We start from the raw sequence: 14,674 nt of genomic DNA on the forward strand, positions 1-14,674 counted from the left end.
CAGGCGAGAATGGATGATGGAAGAGACTTTTTAACTTTTACTCCTCCCATTTGGAGTGAGGGGGAGATGAAAATCTTATCGGCACCCTAGATTACCCTTTGTGAGTATAGTGGTTTACCACAGGGAGCGCACATGCTCAAGCGCATGGGCACACAACTTGAGTTTCTCTTCACAGACGCATAAATCTTTCGCCTTTTACTAAAGATTTCCGTGGAGGGGAACCTTTCTGAGTGACCTGTATTTTTGGGTGCTCTGCTCGCAGCAGAGCTGCACTGCAGTTTCAATAGCAGACTAAATCTGACCACACACCAATGTGCATTGGAGCAAAGCGTGCTTTCTCGTGGACCGTGTTTGCAGCCTTTGCGCTTCCTGTGTCGCAACTTCACATTTTTTTTCAGCCAGCATGGAAAGACAGCCCTCTCATGACATGATGAGATCCAAACCTTGGGCTTCAGCTACTTTGGCCCTGTCAGTGACTTATGTACTTCCAGCATTCTTTTCTGCTCACAACAGAGCTGTATTGGAGTGTCAAGAGTAAAACTGGCCACCAGCCAATGGGCGGTGGAACGAAGCGCGCCTCACCACGTTCTGTACTTGCGGCCTTTGCGCTTTCTGCGTCGCAGCTCCATATTTCTTTAGCCCGCATGGAAAGACAGCACTCTCTCGTACATGACGGGATACAAACAAAGATGGCTTCAGCTCCTTTTGCCCTATCAGTGACTTGTAGCCTAGAATCTAGACGCGCCCCTAGCGGCAGCAAATTACATTTGCTTCTAAGGTCAGTCTAGTTACTCTCAATTCACTTAAATTTCCGAAAAATCCAAGATGTACCGGGCCAATCACGAGTCGGTGGGCGGGCTTAACATGATGACGTCTGACCTGCGACCATAAATTCAGTCAGACATGAATTCCTGGTTCCGTGAATTAAGCGTGGAAAACTGAACAGTATTTATATATTTTTTTACTTTTGATACACACCCACGTCCATGTGTCCTGAGCAGGAGCTCGTTACATCTGAACGCGCTGTGGTGTAGAATACGCAAACACCGGAAGCGATCTGTGGCGTGTATACGACACTCATTGTTTACACAGCACAAGAGATTGTGGATATAGCGGCTATTCAAAATGGTAATTACTTGCGCTTGTCCTGGTTGTTCAAACCCATTTAAAGCTGAAAAAGATTACTTTTGCTTGCGCAAACTCATCCTGGACTTTTTTGTACATATTTCCCCTTTTGGTGTTTGCGTATACTACATCAAAGCGCGTTCACATGTGACGAGTCGAATCATAGATATGCTAAACTCGTGCTCATGACAGATGGACGTGGGTATGTATCTTAGGACATCAATGTATCGTCACGAGCCGCAGGGTGTAATTTGGATTTGTCTGTGCATGTTTTTGTTTACTTTTAAAGGTTTAGTGCCCATCTATGTCTATTATTTAGCTGACAGACTGCACAGTGCACTGATTTTTGTTAAAAATCTTCGTCGCTCTGACTACGTCACCTGACCGACTAAGTCTCTGATTGGTTGTAGCGCTATCCTATTGCGTGGGGAGGAGTTTGAAAGACAACCGTTTATCCCACCCCTCCGGTTGAGCCCTGTCTATGGAGAGTGCCCAGACCCTACATTTATGTGGGTCTGGCTTGCCAGGCTAAGTGACTTGTGCATTTCAAGCATTCTTTTCAGATGGCTAAAAGCAGGAGTCGGGAACTTGCGTTGGTGGTATAGTGGTGAGCATAGCTGCCTTCCAAGCAGTTGACCCGGGTTCGATTCCTGGCCAACGCATTTGTTTTGGCTCTGGCTGACGTTGAAGCAGAACTCCTTCTGTGACCTCTGTCAGCACCAAAATCTTTTGGATGAGTCGTTCAGCAGCAGCAAATAGCTGGGTCTCCCCGTCGGGGAATCGAACCCCGGTCTTCCGGGTGACAGGCGGAGATACTGTCCACTATACTAACGAGGAGCTGTACCCACTGTGCTTCGCCCCCAGCCGACTTGACTTCACAGACATCAGCATAAGGAGCCACTACTCCATGAAAAAAACAAATCAACCTGCCTTGATCTTATTGAGTCTCCCAATATCTTGAATGCTACACATTACAGGGTGTCCTCATTTGGACCACTTTACTATTATTACTATTTTTTTTTACTTTTCATAATGGGAACATGAAAAAAAGGATGGGAAATCATGTGGCAGTAACATCGCATTTACGTGGATCATATCGCCCACTGCTAGAATTCTACCACTGAACCACCAATGCTCGGAAAGGAGGGAGAACGTTTGGAATTAACACCGCATTTACGAGTATATTGCCCACTGCTAAACTTCGTCAACCTATAGATAAAGTGAACAAGTTTTATAGGCATTTGACGAATATAGACGGACTAATGAGTTTCTGAAAAGATTCGGCAGGGAACGGGGGTTGGTCGGTATGCAAAGGTTGGAGCTCCTTCAAGTAAATCAGGCTTCATTTTAAAGAACCTTACACACATGCAAGCACACACACAACTTAATTAAAATCACTCTGTTCCTGCATTGGCCGGGAATCGGACCCGGGTCTCCCGCGTGGCAGGCGAGAATTCTACCACTGAACCACCAATGCTCGGCTGGGAGACTTTCGGCCTTCACATTGCCCTGGATTTAGTAATGGTGCGTAACTGTTACACGTCAAATCCAGGTAAAGGGGGGTTGGGTCAATATGCAAAGTTTGGAGCTCCTTCTAGCAAATCAGGCTTGGCCTTCAAGGCTCATTTTAAAGAATCCCACACACATGCAAACACACACCCCTTACTTAAAAGAACTCTGTTCCTGCATTTGACCGGGAATCAGAGCCAGGCCTCCTGTGTGGCAGGCGAGAATGGATGATGGAAGAGACTTTTTAACTTTTACTCCTCCCATTTGGAGTGAGGGGGAGATGAAAATCTTATCGGCACCCTAGATTACCCTTTGTGAGTATAGTGGTTTACCACAGGGAGCGCACATGCTCAAGCGCATGGGCACACAACTTGAGTTTCTCTTCATAGACGCATAAATCTTTCGCCTTTTACTAAAGATTTCCGTGGAGGGGAACCTTTCCGAGTGACCTGTATTTTTGGGTGCTCTGCTCACAGCAGAGCTGCACTGCAGTTTCAATAGCAGACTAAATCTGACCACACACCAATGTGCATTGGAGCAAAGCGTGCTTTCTCGTGGACCGTGTTTGCAGCCTTTGCGCTTCCTGTGTCGCAACTTCACATTTTTTTTCAGCCAGCATGGAAAGACAGCCCTCTCATGACATGATGAGATCCAAACCTTGGGCTTCAGCTACTTTGGCCCTGTCAGTGACTTATGTACTTCCAGCATTCTTTTCTGCTCACAACAGAGCTGTATTGGAGTGTCAAGAGTAAAACTGGCCACCAGCCAATGGGCGGTGGAACGAAGCGCGCCTCACCACGTTCTGTACTTGCGGCCTTTGCGCTTTCTGCGTCGCAGCTCCAGATTTCTTTAGCCCGCATGGAAGGACAGCACTCTCTCGTACATGACGGGATACAAACAAAGATGGCTTCAGCTCCTTTTGCCCTATCAGTGACTTGTGCATTTCAAGCATTCTTTTCAGATGGCTAAAAGCTGGAGTCGGGAACTTGCGTTGGTGGTATAGTGGTGAGCATAGCTGCCTTCCAAGCAGTTGACCCGGGTTCGATTCCCGGCCAACGCATTTGTTTTGGCTCTGGCTGACGTTGAAGCAGAACTCCTTCTTTGACCTCTGTCAGCACCAAAATCTTTTGGATGAGTCGTTCAGCAGCAGCAAAGAGCTGGGTCTCCCCGTCGGGGAATCGATCCACGGTCTTCCGCGTGACAGGCGGAGATACTGTCCACTATACTAACGAGGAGCTGTACCCGCTGTGCTTCGCCCCCAGCCTACTTGACTTCACAGACATCAGCATAAGGAGCCACTACTCCATGAAAAAAACAAATCAACCTGCCTTGATCTTATTGAGTCTCCCAATATCTTGAATGCTACACATTACAGGGGGTCCTCATTTGGACCACTTTACTATTATCACTATTTTTTTTTACTTTTCATAATGGGAACATGAAAAAAAGGATGGGAAATCATGTGGCAGTAACATCGCATTTACGTGGATCATATCGACCACTGCTAGAATTCTACCACTGAACCACCAATGCTCGGAAAGGAGGGAGAACGTTTGGAATTAACACCGCATTTACGAGTATATTGCCCACTGCTAAACTTCGTCAACCTATAGATAAAGTGAACAAGTTTTATAGGCATTTGACGAATATAGACGGACTAATGAGTTTCTGAAAAGATTCGGCAGGGAACAGGGGTTGGTAGGTATGCAAAGGTTGGAGCTCCTTCAAGTAAATCAGGCTTCATTTTAAAGAACCTTACCCACATGCAAGCACACACACAACTTAATTAAAATCACTCCGTTCCTGCATTGGCCGGGAATCGGACCCGGGTCTCCCGCGTGGCAGGCGAGAATTCTACCACTGAACCACCAATGCTCGGCTGGGAGAACTTCGGCCTTCACATTGCCCTGGATTTAGATTACCCTTTGTGAGTATAGTGGTTTACCACAGGGAGCGCACATGCTCAAGCGCATGGGCACACAACTTGAGTTTCTCTTCATAGACGCATAAATCTTTCGCCTTTTACTAAAGATTTCCGTGGAGGGGAACCTTTCCGAGTGACCTGTATTTTTGGGTGCTCTGCTCACAGCAGAGCTGCACTGCAGTTTCAATAGCAGACTAAATCTGACCACACACCAATGTGCATTGGAGCAAAGCGTGCTTTCTCGTGGACCGTGTTTGCAGCCTTTGCGCTTCCTGTGTCGCAACTTCACATTTTTTTTCAGCCAGCATGGAAAGACAGCCCTCTCATGACATGATGAGATCCAAACCTTGGGCTTCAGCTACTTTGGCCCTGTCAGTGACTTATGTACTTCCAGCATTCTTTTCTGCTCACAACAGAGCTGTATTGGAGTGTCAAGAGTAAAACTGGCCACCAGCCAATGGGCGGTGGAACGAAGCGCGCCTCACCACGTTCTGTACTTGCGGCCTTTGCGCTTTCTGCGTCGCAGCTCCAGATTTCTTTAGCCCGCATGGAAAGACAGCACTCTCTCGTACATGACGGGATACAAACAAAGATGGCTTCAGCTCCTTTTGCCCTATCAGTGACTTGTGCATTTCAAGCATTCTTTTCAGATGGCTAAAAGCTGGAGTCGGGAACTTGCGTTGGTGGTATAGTGGTGAGCATAGCTGCCTTCCAAGCAGTTGACCCGGGTTCGATTCCCGGCCAACGCATTTGTTTTGGCTCTGGCTGACGTTGAAGCAGAACTCCTTCTTTGACCTCTGTCAGCACCAAAATCTTTTGGATGAGTCGTTCAGCAGCAGCAAAGAGCTGGGTCTCCCCGTCGGGGAATCGATCCACGGTCTTCCGCGTGACAGGCGGAGATACTGTCCACTATACTAACGAGGAGCTGTACCCGCTGTGCTTCGCCCCCAGCCTACTTGACTTCACAGACATCAGCATAAGGAGCCACTACTCCATGAAAAAAACAAATCAACCTGCCTTGATCTTATTGAGTCTCCCAATATCTTGAATGCTACACATTACAGGGGGTCCTCATTTGGACCACTTTACTATTATCACTATTTTTTTTTACTTTTCATAATGGGAACATGAAAAAAAGGATGGGAAATCATGTGGCAGTAACATCGCATTTACGTGGATCATATCGACCACTGCTAGAATTCTACCACTGAACCACCAATGCTCGGAAAGGAGGGAGAACGTTTGGAATTAACACCGCATTTACGAGTATATTGCCCACTGCTAAACTTCGTCAACCTATAGATAAAGTGAACAAGTTTTATAGGCATTTGACGAATATAGACGGACTAATGAGTTTCTGAAAAGATTCGGCAGGGAACAGGGGTTGGTAGGTATGCAAAGGTTGGAGCTCCTTCAAGTAAATCAGGCTTCATTTTAAAGAACCTTACCCACATGCAAGCACACACACAACTTAATTAAAATCACTCCGTTCCTGCATTGGCCGGGAATCGGACCCGGGTCTCCCGCGTGGCAGGCGAGAATTCTACCACTGAACCACCAATGCTCGGCTGGGAGAACTTCGGCCTTCACATTGCCCTGGATTTAGATTACCCTTTGTGAGTATAGTGGTTTACCACAGGGAGCGCACATGCTCAAGCGCATGGGCACACAACTTGAGTTTCTCTTCATAGACGCATAAATCTTTCGCCTTTTACTAAAGATTTCCGTGGAGGGGAACCTTTCCGAGTGACCTGTATTTTTGGGTGCTCTGCTCACAGCAGAGCTGCACTGCAGTTTCAATAGCAGACTAAATCTGACCACACACCAATGTGCATTGGAGCAAAGCGTGCTTTCTCGTGGACCGTGTTTGCAGCCTTTGCGCTTCCTGTGTCGCAACTTCACATTTTTTTTCAGCCAGCATGGAAAGACAGCCCTCTCATGACATGATGAGATCCAAACCTTGGGCTTCAGCTACTTTGGCCCTGTCAGTGACTTATGTACTTCCAGCATTCTTTTCTGCTCACAACAGAGCTGTATTGGAGTGTCAAGAGTAAAACTGGCCACCAGCCAATGGGCGGTGGAACGAAGCGCGCCTCACCACGTTCTGTACTTGCGGCCTTTGCGCTTTCTGCGTCGCAGCTCCAGATTTCTTTAGCCCGCATGGAAAGACAGCACTCTCTCGTACATGACGGGATACAAACAAAGATGGCTTCAGCTCCTTTTGCCCTATCAGTGACTTGTAGCCTAGAATCTAGACGCGCCCCTAGCGGCAGCAAATTACATTTGCTTCTAAGGTCAGTCTAGTTACTCTCAATTCACTTAAATTTCCGAAAAATCCAAGATGTACCGGGCCAATCACGAGTCGGTGGGCGGGCTTAACATGATGACGTCTGACCTGCGACCATAAATTCAGTCAGACATGAATTCCTGGTTCCGTGAATTAAGCGTGGAAAACTGAACAGTATTTATATATTTTTTTACTTTTGATACACACCCACGTCCATGTGTCCTGAGCAGGAGCTCGTTACATCTGAACGCGCTGTGGTGTAGAATACGCAAACACCGGAAGCGATCTGTGGCGTGTATACGACACTCATTGTTTACACAGCACAAGAGATTGTGGATATAGCGGCTATTCAAAATGGTAATTACTTGCGCTTGTCCTGGTTGTTCAAACCCATTTAAAGCTGAAAAAGATTACTTTTGCTTGCGCAAACTCATCCTGGACTTTTTTGTACATATTTCCCCTTTCGGTGTTTGCGTATACTACATCAAAGCGCGTTCACATGTGACGAGTCGAATCATAGATATGCTAAACTCGTGCTCATGACAGATGGACGTGGGTATGTATCTTAGGACATCAATGTATCGTCACGAGCCGCAGGGTGTAATTTGGATTTGTCTGTGCATGTTTTTGTTTACTTTCAAAGGTTTAGTGCCCATCTATGTCTATTATTTAGGTGACAGACTGCACAGTGCACTGATTTTTGTTAAAAATCTTCGTCGCTCTGACTACGTCACCTGACCGACTAAGTCTCTGATTGGTTGTAGCGCTATCCTATTGCGTGGCGAGGAGTTTGAAAGACAACCGTTTATCCCACCCCTCCGGTTGAGCCCTGTCTATGGAGAGTGCCCAGACCCTACATTTATGTGGGTCTGGCTTGCCAGGCTAAGTGACTTGTGCATTTCAAGCATTCTTTTCAGATGGCTAAAAGCAGGAGTCGGGAACTTGCGTTGGTGGTATAGTGGTGAGCATAGCTGCCTTCCAAGCAGTTGACCCTGGTTCGATTCCTGGCCAACGCATTTGTTTTGGCTCTGGCTGACGTTGAAGCAGAACTCCTTCTGTGACCTCTGTCAGCACCAAAATCTTTTGGATGAGTCGTTCAGCAGCAGCAAAGAGCTGGGTCTCCCCGTCGGGGAATGGAACCCCGGTCTTCCGCGTGACAGGCGGAGATACTGTCCACTATTCTAACGAGGAGCTGTACCCGCTGTGCTTCGCCCCCAGCCGACTTGACTTCACAGACATCAGCATAAGGAGCCACTACTCCATGAAAAAAACAAATCAACCTGCCTTGATCTTATTGAGTCTCCCAATATCTTGAATGCTACACATTACAGGGGGTCCTCATTTGGACCACTTTACTATTATTACTATTTTTTTTTACTTTTCATAATGGGAACATGAAAAAAAGGATGGGAAATCATGTGGCAGTAACATCGCATTTACGTGGATCATATCGCCCACTGCTAGAATTCTACCACTGAACCACCAATGCTCGGAAAGGAGGGAGAACGTTTGGAATTAACACCGCATTTACGAGTATATTGCCCACTGCTAAACTTCGTCAACCTATAGATAAAGTGAACAAGTTTTATAGGCATTTGACGAATATAGACGGACTAATGAGTTTCTGAAAAGATTCGGCAGGGAACGGGGGTTGGTCGGTATGCAAAGGTTGGAGCTCCTTCAAGTAAATCAGGCTTCATTTTAAAGAACCTTACACACATGCAAGCACACACACAACTTAATTAAAATCACTCCGTTCCTGCATTGGCCGGGAATCGGACCCGGGGCTCCCGCGTGGCAGGCGAGAATTCTACCACTGAACCACCAATGCTCGGCTGGGAGAATTTCGGCCTTCACATTGCCCTGGATTTAGTAATGGTGCGTAACTGTTACACGTCAAATCCAGGTAAAGGGGGGTTGGGTCAATATGCAAAGTTTGGAGCTCCTTCTAGCAAATCAGGCTTGGCCTTCAAGGCTCATTTTAAAGAATCCCACACACATGCAAACACACACCCCTTACTTAAAAGAACTCTGTTCCTGCATTTGACCGGGAATCAGAGCCAGGCCTCCTGTGTGGCAGGCGAGAATGGATGATGGAAGAGACTTTTTAACTTTTACTCCTCCCATTTGGAGTGAGGGGGAGATGAAAATCTTATCGGCACCCTAGATTACCCTTTGTGAGTATAGTGGTTTACCACAGGGAGCGCACATGCTCAAGCGCATGGGCACACAACTTGAGTTTCTCTTCATAGACGCATAAATCTTTCGCCTTTTACTAAAGATTTCCGTGGAGGGGAACCTTTCCGAGTGACCTGTATTTTTGGGTGCTCTGCTCACAGCAGAGCTGCACTACAGTTTCAATAGCAGACTAAATCTGACCACACACCAATGTGCGTTGGAGCAAAACGTGCTTTCTCGTGGACCGTTTTTGCAGCCTTTGCGCTTCCTGTGTCGCAACTTCACATTTTTTTTCAGCCAGCATGGAAAGACAGCCCTCTCATGACATGATGAGATCCAAACCTTGGGCTTCAGCTACTTTGGCCCTGTCAGTGACTTATGTACTTCCAGCATTCTTTTCTGCTCACAACAGAGCTGTATTGGAGTGTCAAGAGTAAAACTGGCCACCAGCCAATGGGCGGTGGAACGAAGCGCGCCTCACCACGTTCTGTACTTGCGGCCTTTGCGCTTTCTGCGTCGCAGCTCCAGATTTCTTTAGCCCGCATGGAAGGACAGCACTCTCTCGTACATGACGGGATACAAACAAAGATGGCTTCAGCTCCTTTTGCCCTATCAGTGACTTGTGCATTTCAAGCATTCTTTTCAGATGGCTAAAAGCTGGAGTCGGGAACTTGCGTTGGTGGTATAGTGGTGAGCATAGCTGCCTTCCAAGCAGTTGACCCGGGTTCGATTCCCGGCCAACGCATTTGTTTTGGCTCTGGCTGACGTTGAAGCAGAACTCCTTCTTTGACCTCTGTCAGCACCAAAATCTTTTGGATGAGTCGTTCAGCAGCAGCAAAGAGCTGGGTCTCCCCGTCGGGGAATCGAACCCCGGTCTTCCGCGTGACAGGCGGAGATACTGTCCACTATACTAACGAGGAGCTGTACCCGCTGTGCTTCGCCCCCAGCCGACTTGACTTCACAGACATCAGCATAAGGAGCAACTACTCCATGAAAAAAAACAAATCAACCTGCCTTGATCTTATTGAGTCTCCCAATATCTTGAATGCTACACATTACAGGGGGTCCTCATTTGGACCACTTTACTATTATTACTATTTTTTTTTTTACTTTTCATAATGTGAACATGAAAAAAAGGATGGGAAATCATGTGGCAGTAACATCGCATTTACGTGGATCATATCGCCCACTGCTAGAATTCTACCACTGAACCACCAATGCTCGGAAAGGAGGGAGAACGTTTGGAATTAACACCGCATTTACGAGTATATTGCCCACTGCTAAACTTCGTCAACCTATAGATAAAGTGAACAAGTTTTATAGGCATTTGACAAATATAGACTGACTAATGAGTTTCTGAAAAGATTCGGCAGGGAACGGGGGTTGGTCGGTGTGCAAAGGTTGGAGCTCCTTCAAGAAAATCAGGCTTCATTTTAAAGAACCTTACACACATGCAAGCACACACAACTTAATTAAAAGAACTCCGTTCCTGCATTGGCCGGGAATCGGACCCGGGTCTCCCGCGCGGCAGCCGAGAATAGAGATCGCTTAGACATGTGACCAAATGGGCGGCAACCTCTTCAGAACGCAAAGAATTATGGGTATGTTTGGCCCGCCTGCTACGAAAATAATGAAAAATTAACGTGAAAAACAATATAATCCCACAAAATGCAGCGGGCTAAAGACAACATTGTCGGACCATACCGCCTAAAATTAAATCCTAATGCAAAAACAAGATATGAGGAGAAAATAAAGGGAATCAAAGGACTGGATCCTTACGAGCAGAGCGACTGGTCAAGGGATGTCAATCTGTTGCCCAACTTCCAGCACCCATATATATATAACTATATGATATTAAATGTTAGTGCATACACACACAAAGTTTTCAGTAACTTCAAGTCGCTGCAGCAAGCCCAGGTCTTTTTTACAGATGGATGGGTCCAGGACCTAGAGATCGTAAAAGTGGAACAGAAAACTGTCGTCCGTTCAAAGGTATGCTAATGTTTTAAGCACCACACTCCTCGCTCTCTGTCATGCATGCAGTCAGAATTCAACAAACCAACGGGTGTGTGTGTGGGTGTGTCATAGTTATCCACCCTCATTTAAAAACAGTCTGTCAATGCCATCTTTTGGACATACATCATATTGCATTGGTTTTAATTTCTTGTCCTCAAACAGAGCTCTAATTTGTTTATTTTTAAGTTACACTAAGATTAAAAAAGAAAATCAAATGTATTTTAATGGTAGTATTATTTTATAATGAAAAAAATTATTTATAATTAAGATGAGAATAAAGTTACTGTTAATTAATTTTAAGGAAAACAAATATATTGATCTGAAATATTGTTAACTAAATTTAAATTCATTCAGGTACAATTACCAGACATATCTCAAGTTCTTTATTAATTTAATTAATAAAGTAATTATATAAAACTATTGTCAGTATTGTTTTGTATTTCTCAACAAGCTATTAATCATGCTTTTTTTTTTGTCTTAGGTGAATCACTCCATGCGACTCAGCCAGAAGCCCCTACAGCCATGGGTCATACTTACAGCATGTGGGGAAGTGGAGAGCGCTCACTGCACTTGTATGGCTGGAGTGGCAGAAAAGTGCGCACATGTGGCAGCCCTCCTGTACAAGATCGATACAGCTGTGCGTCTGCGGGGAAATATGACTCCAACAGATGTTGAAGCATACTGGGTGATGCCCTCCAATATAACCAAAGTGCAGGGAGTGCCTGGCCATACTATTGATTTTACAACAAGCTCAGCGCGAAAAAAGACACTTGATCGGTCAGTCTGTGGAGACACCAGCACAGCACCCAAGATCCGGACCCGCTCAGGTGGCACATGTTTACCGCAGAAGACACTTGCTGATTTAAAACCACTCACTGACCAAATGCATGCACACAGGTCCGGACTATGCTCTGTAATGGAGGAATTCTGCCACCTCTATGCTGACCCCATTCAGCCATGTGTCCTGCCCAAGTCACTGCTGCGTCTTCGCAAACCAAGAATGGATGGCTGTGACTTGTCTGTCCTGCTTCAACACTGTGAGGGCCTGACACACCTTGTGGCAGTGACAGCCACAGAGGCAGCTGCACTGGAAAAGAACACAAGACAGCAGCACAAGTCTGACATATGGCACAGCACACGGGCTGGAAGGATAACCGCCTCCATCATGCACGCTGTTGTCTCCACACTGTAAAAAACAACCTATAGAATCTACTCAATAAAATGGGGTAAACTGATGTAACAATTTGCACTCAGTTTGTTTGGGTAGATTCTATCCTATATATCTGAGTAAAGAATACCTGAATTTAAGAATCTACTCAATAAAATGGGGTAAACTGATGTAACAATTTGCACTCAGTTTGTTTGGGTAGATTCTATCCTATATATCTGAGTAAAGAATACCTGAATTTAAGAATCTACTCAATAAAATGGGGTAAACTGATGTAACAATTTGCACTCAGTTTGTTTGGGTAGATTCTGTCCTATATATCTGAGTAAAGAATACCTGAATTTAAGAATCTACTCAATAAAATGGGGTAAACTGATGTAACAATTTGCACTCAGTTTGTTTGGGTAGATTCTGTCCTATATATCTGAGTAAAGAATACCTGAATTTAAGAATCTACTCAATAAAATGGGGTAAACTGATGTAACAATTTGCACTCAGTTTGTTTGGGTAGATTCTGTCCTATATATCTGAGTAAAGAATACCTGAATTTAAGAATCTACTCAATAAAATGGGGTAAACTCAGGAAACAATTTACACAGTTTGTTTGGGTAGATTCTATCCTATATATCTGAGTAAAGAATACCTAAATTTAAGAATCTACTCAATAAAATGGGGTAAACTCAGGAAACAATTTACACAGTTTGTTTGGGTAGATTCTATCCTATATATCTGAGTAAAGAATACCTGAATTTATCAGCTAAGAAAAACAAAAAAAAAGTAGGTAAAGTCTACACAGCAAAAAGCGCAGTATTAAATGAACTCTCCCGGGAGTTTATTTGAGTCCATACTCAGAGTGTTAAAATCAACACTGAAGCAGTGTCAAAGCTAATCAGGTAATTAAGTGATTCATTGAGTGGTGATTGAAAATGATTGAAGACACCACAATTTTTATGTCACCATTATAGTGGTCTGTGTTAGCATTAGTTGGGCTCTTGACCTGTAGCTTTTTAGCATTAAGTTTTGATTAGCTGTTTAGTTAAACTTGCCAGACAAGCTAAAGAGCAAAACTCATGCAGTGGTGATAATTCTGCTTTAAAATAAGCTTAATTTGAGCCACTGAAAGCGTTTAGAGTGTAGTCTTTTAGTTCTATATCCTTTATTTATTATAACTGCTTTGGGATTTCACAGCAGCTAAAAATAATAAAGCCTTTTTTATTTTATTTTTTGATTGGCCTTTTTACAAGCTCCTCTGATCAAAAACTTCTAAGAGTTGCCCTTTTAGGCACACAGAGACATCAGGAATCAGCATATGAATCTCAACAATGGTGACAAACAGCATATTCAGAAACAGATCAACTCTAAACATCACGGAAATCATCAGCTCATAATTTATTCATGCCGCAATGCATGATGGGAGACACGGATGAGTTTTGATTGGCTACAACATACATTTTTGATGGTCACCATGGTTGTGATTCTCATGCTGATTGGTGATGTCTGTGTGTCTATATCTAAAAAACGTGTATACTTTTTTGTTAAAATAAACTTCAATAACACCTGGCTGATTAATCCAGTGTAATTAATACATAAAATATAACTCAGTTATTCAGGTCACTACATTATGACTTTGTCAAAGCATGTTCAACACCATATAATCTAACTTCTTCTGGATTGTCTGACCGTTATAACTCAATTTTAACACCCAAACAAAACGTAATGTTAAGAAGTTATTGGTAAAGAGCTAAATTAATGCTAACACTGACCACTATAATGGTGACTTACAAAATTAGATTTTCTCCTTTTGGTGATTCTGCTTTTTAACATCAGGTCTTTAATAATGGTCAATAATCACTCAATGAATCACTTAATTACCTCAAAAACTCTAACACTGCTTCAGTGTTCATTTTAATACTCTTGAGTATGGACTCAAACTATTGGGAGAGTTAATTTAATACTGGGCTTTTTGCTGTGTAGACTTTACCTACTGTTTTTTGTTTGTCTTAGCTAATCAATTCAGGTATTCTTTACTCAGATATATAGGATAGAATCTACCCAAACAAACAGTGCAAATTGTTACATCAGTTTACCCCATTTTATTGAGTAGATTCTATAGGTTGTTTTTTACAGTGAACCTCCATAACCAGACCAGCAAAGTCAACTGTGGAGAAGGTGTGCTATCCACAGAAACCTTCACTGAGACAGGCTGACAATGTCCCAGAGGCCATTAAATGGGGGAGAGAAAATGAGGACACAGCAAGGGTCTCCTACATCACACAGACGGAGCTGCGGCACAGGGACATGAAAGTGGAACACTGTGGATTCGTAATCAACCCTTCTTTCCCTGAAATAGGCGCGACTCCTGATGCACTTGTGCATGTTGTGGGAAAAGATGTGTGGAGATTAAATGCCCTTTTAAACACCAGGACCATAACATTTTGCAGGCATGTACTGACAAGGAGTTTTGTCT

At 44.3% G+C, this 14,674-nt stretch overlaps 12 non-coding genes across 12 annotated transcripts; 8 read left to right on the forward strand and 4 right to left on the reverse strand.

Annotated features, from left to right (window-relative positions):
• Window positions 1–153: 153 nt before the first annotated feature.
• LOC141334212 (U5 spliceosomal RNA) lies at window positions 154–269 on the forward strand. Its single transcript, XR_012355528.1, has one exon. It is a non-coding gene; the product is annotated as a U5 spliceosomal RNA (small nuclear RNA).
• Window positions 270–2,531: 2,262 nt separating this feature from the next.
• On the reverse strand, window positions 2,532–2,602 carry trnag-gcc (transfer RNA glycine (anticodon GCC)). The gene has a single exon. It is a non-coding gene; the product is annotated as a tRNA-Gly (tRNA).
• Window positions 2,603–3,001: 399 nt separating this feature from the next.
• Window positions 3,002–3,117, forward strand: LOC141334207 (U5 spliceosomal RNA). The gene has a single exon (XR_012355523.1). It is a non-coding gene; the product is annotated as a U5 spliceosomal RNA (small nuclear RNA).
• A 505-nt stretch (window positions 3,118–3,622) lies between these two features.
• On the forward strand, window positions 3,623–3,694 carry trnag-ucc (transfer RNA glycine (anticodon UCC)). The gene has a single exon. It is a non-coding gene; the product is annotated as a tRNA-Gly (tRNA).
• A 744-nt stretch (window positions 3,695–4,438) lies between these two features.
• Window positions 4,439–4,509, reverse strand: trnag-gcc (transfer RNA glycine (anticodon GCC)). The gene has a single exon. It is a non-coding gene; the product is annotated as a tRNA-Gly (tRNA).
• Window positions 4,510–4,614: 105 nt separating this feature from the next.
• LOC141334208 (U5 spliceosomal RNA) lies at window positions 4,615–4,730 on the forward strand. Its single transcript, XR_012355524.1, has one exon. It is a non-coding gene; the product is annotated as a U5 spliceosomal RNA (small nuclear RNA).
• Window positions 4,731–5,235: 505 nt separating this feature from the next.
• trnag-ucc (transfer RNA glycine (anticodon UCC)) lies at window positions 5,236–5,307 on the forward strand. Its single transcript has one exon. It is a non-coding gene; the product is annotated as a tRNA-Gly (tRNA).
• Window positions 5,308–6,051: 744 nt separating this feature from the next.
• trnag-gcc (transfer RNA glycine (anticodon GCC)) lies at window positions 6,052–6,122 on the reverse strand. The gene has a single exon. It is a non-coding gene; the product is annotated as a tRNA-Gly (tRNA).
• Window positions 6,123–6,227: 105 nt separating this feature from the next.
• LOC141334209 (U5 spliceosomal RNA) lies at window positions 6,228–6,343 on the forward strand. The gene has a single exon (XR_012355525.1). It is a non-coding gene; the product is annotated as a U5 spliceosomal RNA (small nuclear RNA).
• A 2,732-nt stretch (window positions 6,344–9,075) lies between these two features.
• Window positions 9,076–9,191, forward strand: LOC141334211 (U5 spliceosomal RNA). Its single transcript, XR_012355527.1, has one exon. It is a non-coding gene; the product is annotated as a U5 spliceosomal RNA (small nuclear RNA).
• A 505-nt stretch (window positions 9,192–9,696) lies between these two features.
• On the forward strand, window positions 9,697–9,768 carry trnag-ucc (transfer RNA glycine (anticodon UCC)). Its single transcript has one exon. It is a non-coding gene; the product is annotated as a tRNA-Gly (tRNA).
• A 103-nt stretch (window positions 9,769–9,871) lies between these two features.
• On the reverse strand, window positions 9,872–9,943 carry trnad-guc (transfer RNA aspartic acid (anticodon GUC)). Its single transcript has one exon. It is a non-coding gene; the product is annotated as a tRNA-Asp (tRNA).
• Between the last annotated feature and the right edge of the window lie 4,731 nt (window positions 9,944–14,674).

This window comes from Garra rufa, chromosome 4 (assembly GCF_049309525.1).
Source record: "Garra rufa chromosome 4, GarRuf1.0, whole genome shotgun sequence".
Lineage (NCBI taxonomy): Eukaryota > Metazoa > Chordata > Actinopteri > Cypriniformes > Cyprinidae > Garra > Garra rufa.